Raw genomic sequence first — 14,620 nt, forward strand, 5'->3', positions numbered from 1 at the left:
CCCTAGCCCCTGAACTTAATCCTATCTCCTTCCTTTCAGACATGGCTGAAAACGGTGTCCCTGGTGGTCTAGTGGCTAGGATTCGGCGCTCTCATCGCCGCGGCCCGGGTTCGATTCCCGGTCAGGGAAGCGTGTGCTTTCTTGCACACCAAGTCCACTACAAGACTCTGGAAGCCCCCCACCCACATGCTGTGTAGGTTAAAGGAATGTAAATCGTCCTCCTTCTGCTACTTCCTTTTTTGCCAAACTTCTAAACGACACGTTGCTGCCTCATTCACCACCTCCACACACCCACACCAGCGTGGCTTTATGCTTTCAAGTCTGCAAGTCTTTTAGGGAGGCAAGATAAAGTTTGAGAAATTTGAATGGAACAGTGTAAATGATCCGTCACTGCATTCAGCATATTGCACTCTGGCATGCCAGCGCATCTGCAGGCAGGCACCTGGCCATGATATCCGGCAGTGGCGCGAGGGAAAAGAAAAGTCTTCTTCGAGCCTGATTTGAACCCGCGACCAAAGGATCGCCTTATTAACAACTACAGTCCTCCGCTCTACCAACTGAGCTATCAAAGGTGCTAGCCTAAAGAGTTGGACTGAATACTGACAAGTGCATTTAGGACAGACTCGGATGCTCTCCTATGATTGTAGAACGAGTACATCTGGCAAAAGCCTAGCCCTAGCCCCTGAACTTAATCCTATCTCCTTCCTTTCAGACGTGGCTGAAAACGGTGTCCCTGGTGGTCTAGTGGCTATGATTCGGCGCTCTCACCACCGCAGCCCGGGTTCGATTCCAGGTCAGGGAAGCGTGTGCTTTCTTGCACACCAAGTCCACTACAAGACTCTGGAAGCCCCCCACCCACATGCTGTGTAGGTTAAAGGAATGTAAAGCGTCCTCCTTCTGCTACTTCCTTTTTTGCCAAACTTCTAAACGACACGTTGCTGCCTCATTCACCACCTCCACACACCCACACCAGCGTGGCTTTATGCTTTCAAGTCTGCAAGTCTTTTAGGGAGGCAAGATAAAGTTTGAGAAATTTGAATGGAACAGTGTAAATGATCCGTCACTGCCTTCAGCAGATTGCACTCTGGCATGCCAGCGCATCTGCAGGCAGGCACCTGGCCATGATATCCGGCAGTGGCGCGAGGGAAAAGAAAAGTCTTCTTCGAGCCGGATTTGAACCCGCGACCTAAGGATCGCCTTATTAACAACTACAGTCCTCCGCTCTACCAACTGAGCTATCAAAGGTGCTAGTCTAAAGAGTTGGACTGAAAACTGACAAGTGCATTTAGGACAGACTCGGATGCTCTCCTATGATTGTAGAACGAGTACATCTGACAAAAGCCTAGCCCTAGCCCCTGAACTTAATCCTATCTCCTTCCTTTCAGACGTGGCTGAAAACGGTGTCCCTGGTGGTCTAGTGGCTAGGATTCGGCGCTCTCACCGCCGCGGCCCGGGTTCGATTCCCGGTCAGGGAAGCGTGTGCTTTCTTGCACACCAAGTCCACTACAAGACTCTGGAAGCCCCCCACCCACATGCTGTGTAGGTTAAAGGAATGTAAAGCGTCCTCCTTCTGCTACTTCCTTTTTTGCCAAACTTCTAAACGACACGTTGCTGCCTCATTCACCACCTCCACACACCCACACCAGCGTGGCTTTATGCTTTCAAGTCTGCAAGTCTTTTAGGGAGGCAAGATAATGTTTGAGAAATTTGAATGGAACAGTGTAAATGATCCGTCACTGCCTTCAGCAGATTGCACTCTGGCATGCCAGCGCATCTGCAGGCAGGCACCTGGCCATGATATCCCGCAGTGGCGCGAGGGAAAAGAAAAGTCTTCTTCGAGCCGGATTTGAACCCACGACCTAAGGATCGCCTTATTAACAACTACAGTCCTCTGCTCTACCAACTGAGCTATCAAAGGTGCTAGCCTAAAGAGTTGGACTGAAAACTGACAAGTGCATTTAGGACAGACTCGGATGCTCTCCTATGATTGTAGAACGAGTACATCTGGCAAAAGCCTAGCCCTAGCCCCTGAACTTAATCCTATCTCCTTCCTTTCAGACATGGCTGAAAACGGTGTCCCTGGTGGTCTAGTGGCTAGGATTCGGCGCTCTCATCGCCGCGGCCCGGGTTCGATTCCCGGTCAGGGAAGCGTGTGCTTTCTTGCACACCAAGTCCACTACAAGACTCTGGAAGCCCCCCACCCACATGCTGTGTAGGTTAAAGGAATGTAAAGCGTCCTCCTTCTGCTACTTCCTTTTTTGCCAAACTTCTAAACGACACGTTTCTGCCTCATTCACCACCTCCACACACCCACACCAGCGTGGCTTTATGCTTTCAAGTCTGCAAGTCTTTTAGGGAGGCAAGATAAAGTTTGAGAATTATTAACAACTACAGTCCTCTGCTCTACCAACTGAGCTATCAAAGGTGCTAGCCTAAAGAGTTGGACTGAAAACTGACAAGTGCATTTAGGACAGACTCGGATGCTCTCCTATGATTGTAGAACGAGTACATCTGGCAAAAGCCTAGCCCTAGCCCCTGAACTTAATCCTATCTCCTTCCTTTCAGACGTGGCTGAAAACGGTGTCCCTGGTGGTCTAGTGGCTAGGATTCGGCGCTCTCACCGCCGCGGCCCGGGTTCGATTCCCGGTCAGGGAAGCGTGTGCTTTCTTGCACACCAAGTCCACTACAAGACTCTGGAAGCCCCCCACCCACATGCTGTGTAGGTTAAAGGAATGTAAAGCGTCCTCCTTCTGCTACTTCCTTTTTTGCCAAACTTCTAAACGACACGTTGCTGCCTCATTCACCACCTCCACACACCCACACCAGCGTGGCTTTATGCTTTCAAGTCTGCAAGTCTTTTAGGGAGGCAAGATAAAGTTTGAGAATTATTAACAACTACAGTCCTCTGCTCTACCAACTGAGCTATCAAAGGTGCTAGCCTAAAGAGTTGGACTGAAAACTGACAAGTGCATTTAGGACAGACTCGGATGCTCTCCTATGATTGTAGAACGAGTACATCTGGCAAAAGCCTAGCCCTAGCCCCTGAACTTAATCCTATCTCCTTCCTTTCAGACGTGGCTGAAAACGGTGTCCCTGGTCGTCTAGTGGCTAGGATTCGGCGCTCTCACCGCCGCGGCCCGGGATCGATTCCCGGTCAGGGAAGCGTGTGCTTTCTTGCACACCAAGTCCACTACAAGACTCTGGAAGCCCCCCACCCACATGCTGTGTAGGTTAAAGGAATGTAAAGCGTCCTCCTTCTGCTACTTCCTTTTTTGCCAAACTTCTAAACGACACGTTGCTGCCTCATTCACCACCTCCACACACCCACACCAGCGTGGCTTTATGCTTTCAAGTCTGCAAGTCATTTAGGGAGGCAAGATAATGTTTGAGAAATTTGAATGGAACAGTGTAAATGATCCGTCACTGCCTTCAGCAGATTGCACTCTGGCATGCCAGCGCATCTGCAGGCAGGCACCTGGCCATGATATCCCGCAGTGGCGCGAGGGAAAAGAAAAGTCTTCTTCGAGCCGGATTTGAACCCGCGACCTAAGGATCGCCTTATTAACAACTACAGTCCTCCGCTCTACCAACTGAGCTATCAAAGGTGCTAGCCTAAAGAGTTGGACTGAAAACTGACAAGTGCATTTAGGACAGACTCGGATGCTCTCCTATGATTGTAGAACGAGTACATCTGGCAAAAGCCTAGCCCTAGCCCCTGAACTTAATCCTATCTCCTTCCTTTCAGACGTGGCTGAAAACGGTGTCCCTGGTGGTCTAGTGGCTAGGATTTGGCGCTCTCACCGCCGCGGCCCGGGTTCGATTCCTGCTCAGGGAAGCGTGTGCTTTCTTGCACACCAAGTCCACTACAAGACTCTGGAAGCCCCCCACCCACATGCTGTGTAGGTTAAAGGAATGTAAAGCGTCCTCCTTCTGCTACTTCCTTTTTTGCCAAACTTCTAAACGACACGTTGCTGCCTCATTCACCACCTCCACACACCCACACCAGCGTGGCTTTATGCTTTCAAGTCTGCAAGTCTTGTAGGGAGGCAAGATAATGTTTGAGAAATTTGAATGGAACAGTGTAAATGATCCGTCACTGCCTTTAGCAGATTGCACTCTGGCATGCCAGCGCATCTGCAGGCAGGCACCTGGCCATGATATCCCGCAGTGGCGCGAGGGAAAAGAAAAGTCTTCTTCAAGCCGGATTTGAACCCGCGACCTAAGGATCGCCTTATTAACAACTACAGTCCTCCGATCTACCAACTGAGCTATCAAAGGTGCTAGCCTAAAGAGTTGGACTGAAAACTGACAAGTGCATGTAGGACAGACTCGGATGCTCTCCTATGATTGTAGAACGAGTACATCTGGCAAAAGCCTAGCCCTAGCCCCTGAACTTAATCCTATCTCCTTCCTTTCAGACGTGGCTGAAAACGGTGTCCCTGGTGGTCTAGTGGCTAGGATTCGGCGCTCTCACCGCCGCGGCCCGGGCTCGATTCCCGGTCAGGGAAGCGTGTGCTTTCTTGCACACCAAGTCCACTACAAGACTCTGGAAGCCCCCCACGCACATGCTGTGTAGGTTAAAGGAATGTAAAGCGTCCTCCTTCTGCTACTTCCTTTTTTGCCAAACTTCTAAACGACACGTTGCTGCCTCATTCACCACCTCCACACACCCACACCAGCGTGGCTTTATGCTTTCAAGTCTGCAAGTCTTTTAGGGAGGCAAGATAATGTTTGAGAAATTTGAATGGAACAGTGTAAATGATCCGTCACTGCCTTTAGCAGATTGCACTCTGGCATGCCAGCGCATCTGCAGGCAGGCACCTGGCCATGATATCCCGCAGTGGCGCGAGGGAAAAGAAAAGTCTTCTTCGAGCCGGATTTGAACCCGCGACCTAAGGATCGCCTTATTAACAACTACAGTCCTCCGCTCTACCAACTGAGCTATCAAAGGTGCTAGCCTAAAGAGTTGGACTGAAAACTGACAAGTGCATTTAGGACAGACTCGGATGCTCTCCTATGATTGTAGAACGAGTACATCTGGCAAAAGCCTAGCCCTAGCCCCTGAACTTAATCCTATCTCCTTCCTTTCAGACGTGGCTGAAAACGGTGTCCCTGGTGGTCTAGTGGCTAGGATTTGGCGCTCTCACCGCCGCGGCCCGGGTTCGATTCCTGCTCAGGGAAGCGTGTGCTTTCTTGCACACCAAGTCCACTACAAGACTCTGGAAGCCCCCCACCCACATGCTGTGTAGGTTAAAGGAATGTAAAGCGTCCTCCTTCTGCTACTTCCTTTTTTGCCAAACTTCTAAACGACACGTTGCTGCCTCATTCACCACCTCCACACACCCACACCAGCGTGGCTTTATGCTTTCAAGTCTGCAAGTCTTTTAGGGAGGCAAGATAAAGTTTGAGAATTATTAACAACTACAGTCCTCTGCTCTACCAACTGAGCTATCAAAGGTGCTAGCCTAAAGAGTTGGACTGAAAACTGACAAGTGCATTTAGGACAGACTCGGATGCTCTCCTATGATTGTAGAACGAGTACATCTGGCAAAAGCCTAGCCCTAGCCCCTGAACTTAATCCTATCTCCTTCCTTTCAGACGTGGCTGAAAACGGTGTCCCTGGTCGTCTAGTGGCTAGGATTCGGCGCTCTCACCGCCGCGGCCCGGGATCGATTCCCGGTCAGGGAAGCGTGTGCTTTCTTGCACACCAAGTCCACTACAAGACTCTGGAAGCCCCCCACCCACATGCTGTGTAGGTTAAAGGAATGTAAAGCGTCCTCCTTCTGCTACTTCCTTTTTTGCCAAACTTCTAAACGACACGTTGCTGCCTCATTCACCACCTCCACACACCCACACCAGCGTGGCTTTATGCTTTCAAGTCTGCAAGTCTTTTAGGGAGGCAAGATAAAGTTTGAGAAATTTGAATGGAACAGTGTAAATGATCCGTCACTGCCTTCAGCATATTGCACTCTGGCATGCCAGCGCATCTGCAGGCAGGCACCTGGCCATGATATCCGGCAGTGGCGCGAGGGAAAAGAAAAGTCTTCTTCGAGCCGGATTTGAACCCGCGACCTAAGGATCGCCTTATTAACAACTACAGTCCTCCGCTCTACCAACTGAGCTATCAAAGGTGCTAGCCTAAAGAGTTGGACTGAAAACTGACAAGTGCATTTAGGACAGACTCGGATGCTCTCCTATGATTGTAGAACGAGTACATCTGGCAAAAGCCTAGCCCTAGCCCCTGAACTTAATCCTATCTCCTTCCTTTCAGACGTGGCTGAAAACGGTGTCCCTGGTGGTCTAGTGGCTAGGATTCGGCGCTCTCACCGCCGCGGCCCGGGTTCGATTCCCGGTCAGGGAAGCGTGTGCTTTCTTGCACACCAAGTCCACTACAAGACTCTGGAAGCCCCCCACCCACATGCTGTGTAGGTTAAAGGAATGTAAAGCGTCCTCCTTCTGCTACTTCCTTTTTTGCCAAACTTCTAAACGACACGTTGCTGCCTCATTCACCACCTCCACACACCCACACCAGCGTGGCTTTATGCTTTCAAGTCTGCAAGTCTTTTAGGGAGGCAAGATAAAGTTTGAGAAATTTGAATGGAACAGTGTAAATGATCCGTCACTGCATTCAGCATATTGCACTCTGGCATGCCAGCGCATCTGCAGGCAGGCACCTGGCCATGATATCCGGCAGTGGCGCGAGGGAAAAGAAAAGTCTTCTTCGAGCCTGATTTGAACCCGCGACCAAAGGATCGCCTTATTAACAACTACAGTCCTCCGCTCTACCAACTGAGCTATCAAAGGTGCTAGCCTAAAGAGTTGGACTGAATACTGACAAGTGCATTTAGGACAGACTCGGATGCTCTCCTATGATTGTAGAACGAGTACATCTGGCAAAAGCCTAGCCCTAGCCCCTGAACTTAATCCTATCTCCTTCCTTTCAGACGTGGCTGAAAACGGTGTCCCTGGTGGTCTAGTGGCTATGATTCGGCGCTCTCACCACCGCAGCCCGGGTTCGATTCCAGGTCAGGGAAGCGTGTGCTTTCTTGCACACCAAGTCCACTACAAGACTCTGGAAGCCCCCCACCCACATGCTGTGTAGGTTAAAGGAATGTAAAGCGTCCTCCTTCTGCTACTTCCTTTTTTGCCAAACTTCTAAACGACACGTTGCTGCCTCATTCACCACCTCCACACACCCACACCAGCGTGGCTTTATGCTTTCAAGTCTGCAAGTCTTTTAGGGAGGCAAGATAAAGTTTGAGAAATTTGAATGGAACAGTGTAAATGATCCGTCACTGCCTTCAGCAGATTGCACTCTGGCATGCCAGCGCATCTGCAGGCAGGCACCTGGCCATGATATCCGGCAGTGGCGCGAGGGAAAAGAAAAGTCTTCTTCGAGCCGGATTTGAACCCGCGACCTAAGGATCGCCTTATTAACAACTACAGTCCTCCGCTCTACCAACTGAGCTATCAAAGGTGCTAGTCTAAAGAGTTGGACTGAAAACTGACAAGTGCATTTAGGACAGACTCGGATGCTCTCCTATGATTGTAGAACGAGTACATCTGACAAAAGCCTAGCCCTAGCCCCTGAACTTAATCCTATCTCCTTCCTTTCAGACGTGGCTGAAAACGGTGTCCCTGGTGGTCTAGTGGCTAGGATTCGGCGCTCTCACCGCCGCGGCCCGGGATCGATTCCCGGTCAGGGAAGCGTGTGCTTTCTTGCACACCAAGTCCACTACAAGACTCTGGAAGCCCCCCACCCACATGCTGTGTAGGTTAAAGGAATGTAAAGCGTCCTCCTTCTGCTACTTCCTTTTTTGCCAAACTTCTAAACGACACGTTGCTGCCTCATTCACCACCTCCACACACCCACACCAGCGTGGCTTTATGCTTTCAAGTCTGCAAGTCTTTTAGGGAGGCAAGATAATGTTTGAGAAATTTGAATGGAACAGTGTAAATGATCCGTCACTGCCTTCAGCAGATTGCACTCTGGCATGCCAGCGCATCTGCAGGCAGGCACCTGGCCATGATATCCCGCAGTGGCGCGAGGGAAAAGAAAAGTCTTCTTCGAGCCGGATTTGAACCCACGACCTAAGGATCGCCTTATTAACAACTACAGTCCTCTGCTCTACCAACTGAGCTATCAAAGGTGCTAGCCTAAAGAGTTGGACTGAAAACTGACAAGTGCATTTAGGACAGACTCGGATGCTCTCCTATGATTGTAGAACGAGTACATCTGGCAAAAGCCTAGCCCTAGCCCCTGAACTTAATCCTATCTCCTTCCTTTCAGACATGGCTGAAAACGGTGTCCCTGGTGGTCTAGTGGCTAGGATTCGGCGCTCTCATCGCCGCGGCCCGGGTTCGATTCCCGGTCAGGGAAGCGTGTGCTTTCTTGCACACCAAGTCCACTACAAGACTCTGGAAGCCCCCCACCCACATGCTGTGTAGGTTAAAGGAATGTAAAGCGTCCTCCTTCTGCTACTTCCTTTTTTGCCAAACTTCTAAACGACACGTTTCTGCCTCATTCACCACCTCCACACACCCACACCAGCGTGGCTTTATGCTTTCAAGTCTGCAAGTCTTTTAGGGAGGCAAGATAAAGTTTGAGAATTATTAACAACTACAGTCCTCTGCTCTACCAACTGAGCTATCAAAGGTGCTAGCCTAAAGAGTTGGACTGAAAACTGACAAGTGCATTTAGGACAGACTCGGATGCTCTCCTATGATTGTAGAACGAGTACATCTGGCAAAAGCCTAGCCCTAGCCCCTGAACTTAATCCTATCTCCTTCCTTTCAGACGTGGCTGAAAACGGTGTCCCTGGTGGTCTAGTGGCTAGGATTCGGCGCTCTCACCGCCGCGGCCCGGGTTCGATTCCCGGTCAGGGAAGCGTGTGCTTTCTTGCACACCAAGTCCACTACAAGACTCTGGAAGCCCCCCACCCACATGCTGTGTAGGTTAAAGGAATGTAAAGCGTCCTCCTTCTGCTACTTCCTTTTTTGCCAAACTTCTAAACGACACGTTGCTGCCTCATTCACCACCTCCACACACCCACACCAGCGTGGCTTTATGCTTTCAAGTCTGCAAGTCTTTTAGGGAGGCAAGATAAAGTTTGAGAATTATTAACAACTACAGTCCTCTGCTCTACCAACTGAGCTATCAAAGGTGCTAGCCTAAAGAGTTGGACTGAAAACTGACAAGTGCATTTAGGACAGACTCGGATGCTCTCCTATGATTGTAGAACGAGTACATCTGGCAAAAGCCTAGCCCTAGCCCCTGAACTTAATCCTATCTCCTTCCTTTCAGACGTGGCTGAAAACGGTGTCCCTGGTCGTCTAGTGGCTAGGATTCGGCGCTCTCACCGCCGCGGCCCGGGATCGATTCCCGGTCAGGGAAGCGTGTGCTTTCTTGCACACCAAGTCCACTACAAGACTCTGGAAGCCCCCCACCCACATGCTGTGTAGGTTAAAGGAATGTAAAGCGTCCTCCTTCTGCTACTTCCTTTTTTGCCAAACTTCTAAACGACACGTTGCTGCCTCATTCACCACCTCCACACACCCACACCAGCGTGGCTTTATGCTTTCAAGTCTGCAAGTCATTTAGGGAGGCAAGATAATGTTTGAGAAATTTGAATGGAACAGTGTAAATGATCCGTCACTGCCTTCAGCAGATTGCACTCTGGCATGCCAGCGCATCTGCAGGCAGGCACCTGGCCATGATATCCCGCAGTGGCGCGAGGGAAAAGAAAAGTCTTCTTCGAGCCGGATTTGAACCCGCGACCTAAGGATCGCCTTATTAACAACTACAGTCCTCCGCTCTACCAACTGAGCTATCAAAGGTGCTAGCCTAAAGAGTTGGACTGAAAACTGACAAGTGCATTTAGGACAGACTCGGATGCTCTCCTATGATTGTAGAACGAGTACATCTGGCAAAAGCCTAGCCCTAGCCCCTGAACTTAATCCTATCTCCTTCCTTTCAGACGTGGCTGAAAACGGTGTCCCTGGTGGTCTAGTGGCTAGGATTTGGCGCTCTCACCGCCGCGGCCCGGGTTCGATTCCTGCTCAGGGAAGCGTGTGCTTTCTTGCACACCAAGTCCACTACAAGACTCTGGAAGCCCCCCACCCACATGCTGTGTAGGTTAAAGGAATGTAAAGCGTCCTCCTTCTGCTACTTCCTTTTTTGCCAAACTTCTAAACGACACGTTGCTGCCTCATTCACCACCTCCACACACCCACACCAGCGTGGCTTTATGCTTTCAAGTCTGCAAGTCTTGTAGGGAGGCAAGATAATGTTTGAGAAATTTGAATGGAACAGTGTAAATGATCCGTCACTGCCTTTAGCAGATTGCACTCTGGCATGCCAGCGCATCTGCAGGCAGGCACCTGGCCATGATATCCCGCAGTGGCGCGAGGGAAAAGAAAAGTCTTCTTCAAGCCGGATTTGAACCCGCGACCTAAGGATCGCCTTATTAACAACTACAGTCCTCCGATCTACCAACTGAGCTATCAAAGGTGCTAGCCTAAAGAGTTGGACTGAAAACTGACAAGTGCATGTAGGACAGACTCGGATGCTCTCCTATGATTGTAGAACGAGTACATCTGGCAAAAGCCTAGCCCTAGCCCCTGAACTTAATCCTATCTCCTTCCTTTCAGACGTGGCTGAAAACGGTGTCCCTGGTGGTCTAGTGGCTAGGATTCGGCGCTCTCACCGCCGCGGCCCGGGCTCGATTCCCGGTCAGGGAAGCGTGTGCTTTCTTGCACACCAAGTCCACTACAAGACTCTGGAAGCCCCCCACGCACATGCTGTGTAGGTTAAAGGAATGTAAAGCGTCCTCCTTCTGCTACTTCCTTTTTTGCCAAACTTCTAAACGACACGTTGCTGCCTCATTCACCACCTCCACACACCCACACCAGCGTGGCTTTATGCTTTCAAGTCTGCAAGTCTTTTAGGGAGGCAAGATAATGTTTGAGAAATTTGAATGGAACAGTGTAAATGATCCGTCACTGCCTTTAGCAGATTGCACTCTGGCATGCCAGCGCATCTGCAGGCAGGCACCTGGCCATGATATCCCGCAGTGGCGCGAGGGAAAAGAAAAGTCTTCTTCGAGCCGGATTTGAACCCGCGACCTAAGGATCGCCTTATTAACAACTACAGTCCTCCGCTCTACCAACTGAGCTATCAAAGGTGCTAGCCGAAAGAGTTGGACTGAAAACTGACAAGTGCATTTAGGACAGACTCGGATGCTCTCCTATGATTGTAGAACGAGTACATCTGGCAAAAGCCTAGCCCTAGCCCCTGAACTTAATCCTATCTCCTTCCTTTCAGACGTGGCTGAAAACGGTGTCCCTGGTGGTCTAGTGGCTAGGATTTGGCGCTCTCACCGCCGCGGCCCGGGTTCGATTCCTGCTCAGGGAAGCGTGTGCTTTCTTGCACACCAAGTCCACTACAAGACTCTGGAAGCCCCCCACCCACATGCTGTGTAGGTTAAAGGAATGTAAAGCGTCCTCCTTCTGCTACTTCCTTTTTTGCCAAACTTCTAAACGACACGTTGCTGCCTCATTCACCACCTCCACACACCCACACCAGCGTGGCTTTATGCTTTCAAGTCTGCAAGTCTTTTAGGGAGGCAAGATAAAGTTTGAGAATTATTAACAACTACAGTCCTCTGCTCTACCAACTGAGCTATCAAAGGTGCTAGCCTAAAGAGTTGGACTGAAAACTGACAAGTGCATTTAGGACAGACTCGGATGCTCTCCTATGATTGTAGAACGAGTACATCTGGCAAAAGCCTAGCCCTAGCCCCTGAACTTAATCCTATCTCCTTCCTTTCAGACGTGGCTGAAAACGGTGTCCCTGGTCGTCTAGTGGCTAGGATTCGGCGCTCTCACCGCCGCGGCCCGGGATCGATTCCCGGTCAGGGAAGCGTGTGCTTTCTTGCACACCAAGTCCACTACAAGACTCTGGAAGCCCCCCACGCACATGCTGTGTAGGTTAAAGGAATGTAAAGCGTCCTCCTTCTGCTACTTCCTTTTTTGCCAAACTTCTAAACGACACGTTGCTGCCTCATTCACCACCTCCACACACCCACACCAGCGTGGCTTTATGCTTTCAAGTCTGCAAGTCTTTTAGGGAGGCAAGATAATGTTTGAGAAATTTGAATGGAACAGTGTAAATGATCCGTCACTGCCTTTAGCAGATTGCACTCTGGCATGCCAGCGCATCTGCAGGCAGGCACCTGGCCATGATATCCCGCAGTGGCGCGAGGGAAAAGAAAAGTCTTCTTCGAGCCGGATTTGAACCCGCGACCTAAGGATCGCCTTATTAACAACTACAGTCCTCCGCTCTACCAACTGAGCTATCAAAGGTGCCAGCCTAAAGAGTTGGACTGAAAACTGACAAGTGCATTTAGGACAGACTCGGATGCTCTCCTATGATTGTAGAACGAGTACATCTGGCAAAAGCCTAGCCCTAGCCCCTGAACTTAATCCTATCTCCTTCCTTTCAGACGTGGCTGAAAACGGTGTCCCTGGTGGTCTAGTGGCTAGGATTCGGCGCTCTCACCGCCGCGGCCCGGGTTCGATTCCCGGTCAGGGAAGCGTGTGCTTTCTTGCACACCAAGTCCACTACAAGACTCTGGAAGCCCCCCACCCACATGCTGTGTAGGTTAAAGGAATGTAAAGCGTCCTCCTTCTGCTACTTCCTTTTTTGCCAAACTTCTAAACGAAACGTTGCTGCCTCATTCACCACCTCCACACACCCACACCAGCGTGGCTTTATGCTTTCAAGTCTGCAAGTCATTTAGGGAGGCAAGATAATGTTTGAGAAATTTGAATGGAACAGTGTAAATGATCCGTCACTGCCTTCAGCAGATTGCACTCTGGCATGCCAGCGCATCTGCAGGCAGGCACCTGGCCATGATATCCCGCAGTGGCGCGAGGGAAAAGAAAAGACTTCTTCGAGCCGGATTTGAACCCGCGACCTAAGGATCGCCTTATTAACAACTACAGTCCTCCGCTCTACCAACTGAGCTATCAAAGGTGCTAGCCTAAAGAGTTGGACTGAAAACTGACAAGTGCATTTAGGACAGACTCGGATGCTCTCCTATGATTGTAGAACGAGTACATCTGGCAAAAGCCTAGCCCTAGCCCCTGAACTTAATCCTATCTCCTTCCTTTCAGACGTGGCTGAAAACGGTGTCCCTGGTGGTCTAGTGGCTAGGATTCGGCGCTCTCACCGCCGCGGCCCGGGCTCGATTCCCGGTCAGGGAGGCGTGTGCTTTCTTGCACACCAAGTCCACTACAAGACTCTGGAAGCCCCCCACGCACATGCTGTGTAGGTTAAAGGAATGTAAAGCGTCCTCCTTCTGCTACTTCCTTTTTTGCCAAACTTCTAAACGACACGTTGCTGCCTCATTCACCACCTCCACACACCCACACCAGCGTGGCTTTATGCTTTCAAGTCTGCAAGTCTTTTAGGGAGGCAAGATAATGTTTGAGAAATTTGAATGGAACAGTGTAAATGATCCGTCACTGCCTTTAGCAGATTGCACTCTGGCATGCCAGCGCATCTGCAGGCAGGCACCTGGCCATGATATCCCGCAGTGGCGCGAGGGAAAAGAAAAGTCTTCTTCGAGCCGGATTTGAACCCGCGACCTAAGGATCGCCTTATTAACAACTACAGTCCTCCGCTCTACCAACTGAGCTATCAAAGGTGCTAGCCGAAAGAGTTGGACTGAAAACTGACAAGTGCATTTAGGACAGACTCGGATGCTCTCCTATGATTGTAGAACGAGTACATCTGGCAAAAGCCTAGCCCTAGCCCCTGAACTTAATCCTATCTCCTTCCTTTCAGACGTGGCTGAAAACGGTGTCCCTGGTGGTCTAGTGGCTAGGATTTGGCGCTCTCACCGCCGCGGCCCGGGTTCGATTCCTGCTCAGGGAAGCGTGTGCTTTCTTGCACACCAAGTCCACTACAAGACTCTGGAAGCCCCCCACCCACATGCTGTGTAGGTTAAAAGAATGTAAAGCGTCCTCCTTCTGCTACTTCCTTTTTTGCCAAACTTCTAAACGACACGTTGCTGCCTCATTCACCACCTCCACACACCCACACCAGCGTGGCTTTATGCTTTCAAGTCTGCAAGTCTTTTAGGGAGGCAAGATAATGTTTGAGAAATTTGAATGGAACAGTGTAAATGATCCGTCACTGCCTTCAGCAGATTGCACTCTGGCATGCCAGCGCATCTGCAGGCAGGCACCTGGCCATGATATCCCGCAGTGGCGCGAGGGAAAAGAAAAGTCTTCTTCGAGCCGGATTTGAACCCACGACCTAAGGATCGCCTTATTAACAACTACAGTCCTCTGCTCTACCAACTGAGCTATCAAAGGTGCTAGCCTAAAGAGTTGGACTGAAAACTGACAAGTGCATTTAGGACAGACGCGGATGCTCTCCTATGATTGTAGAACGAGTACATCTGGCAAAAGCCTAGCCCTAGCCCCTGAACTTAATCCTATCTCCTTCCTTTCAGACATGGCTGAAAACGGTGTCCCTGGTGGTCTAGTGGCTAGGATTCGGTGCTCTCATCGCCGCGGCCCGGGTTCGATTCCCGGTCAGGGAAGCGTGTGC

At 50.5% G+C, this 14,620-nt stretch overlaps 9 non-coding genes across 9 annotated transcripts; all 9 read left to right on the forward strand.

Annotated features, from left to right (window-relative positions):
* The first annotated feature begins 57 nt into the window (after positions 1–57).
* trnae-cuc (transfer RNA glutamic acid (anticodon CUC)) lies at positions 58–129 on the forward strand. The gene has a single exon. It is a non-coding gene; the product is annotated as a tRNA-Glu (tRNA).
* A 1,274-nt stretch (positions 130–1,403) lies between these two features.
* Positions 1,404–1,475, forward strand: trnae-cuc (transfer RNA glutamic acid (anticodon CUC)). The gene has a single exon. It is a non-coding gene; the product is annotated as a tRNA-Glu (tRNA).
* Positions 1,476–2,076: 601 nt separating this feature from the next.
* Positions 2,077–2,148, forward strand: trnae-cuc (transfer RNA glutamic acid (anticodon CUC)). The gene has a single exon. It is a non-coding gene; the product is annotated as a tRNA-Glu (tRNA).
* Positions 2,149–2,583: 435 nt separating this feature from the next.
* Positions 2,584–2,655, forward strand: trnae-cuc (transfer RNA glutamic acid (anticodon CUC)). Its single transcript has one exon. It is a non-coding gene; the product is annotated as a tRNA-Glu (tRNA).
* Positions 2,656–6,289: 3,634 nt separating this feature from the next.
* trnae-cuc (transfer RNA glutamic acid (anticodon CUC)) lies at positions 6,290–6,361 on the forward strand. The gene has a single exon. It is a non-coding gene; the product is annotated as a tRNA-Glu (tRNA).
* Positions 6,362–8,308: 1,947 nt separating this feature from the next.
* trnae-cuc (transfer RNA glutamic acid (anticodon CUC)) lies at positions 8,309–8,380 on the forward strand. The gene has a single exon. It is a non-coding gene; the product is annotated as a tRNA-Glu (tRNA).
* A 435-nt stretch (positions 8,381–8,815) lies between these two features.
* trnae-cuc (transfer RNA glutamic acid (anticodon CUC)) lies at positions 8,816–8,887 on the forward strand. Its single transcript has one exon. It is a non-coding gene; the product is annotated as a tRNA-Glu (tRNA).
* Positions 8,888–12,521: 3,634 nt separating this feature from the next.
* trnae-cuc (transfer RNA glutamic acid (anticodon CUC)) lies at positions 12,522–12,593 on the forward strand. Its single transcript has one exon. It is a non-coding gene; the product is annotated as a tRNA-Glu (tRNA).
* Positions 12,594–14,540: 1,947 nt separating this feature from the next.
* trnae-cuc (transfer RNA glutamic acid (anticodon CUC)) lies at positions 14,541–14,612 on the forward strand. The gene has a single exon. It is a non-coding gene; the product is annotated as a tRNA-Glu (tRNA).
* Positions 14,613–14,620: the final 8 nt, after the last annotated feature.

This window comes from Hoplias malabaricus, chromosome 8 (assembly GCF_029633855.1).
Source record: "Hoplias malabaricus isolate fHopMal1 chromosome 8, fHopMal1.hap1, whole genome shotgun sequence".
Taxonomy (NCBI): domain Eukaryota; kingdom Metazoa; phylum Chordata; class Actinopteri; order Characiformes; family Erythrinidae; genus Hoplias; species Hoplias malabaricus.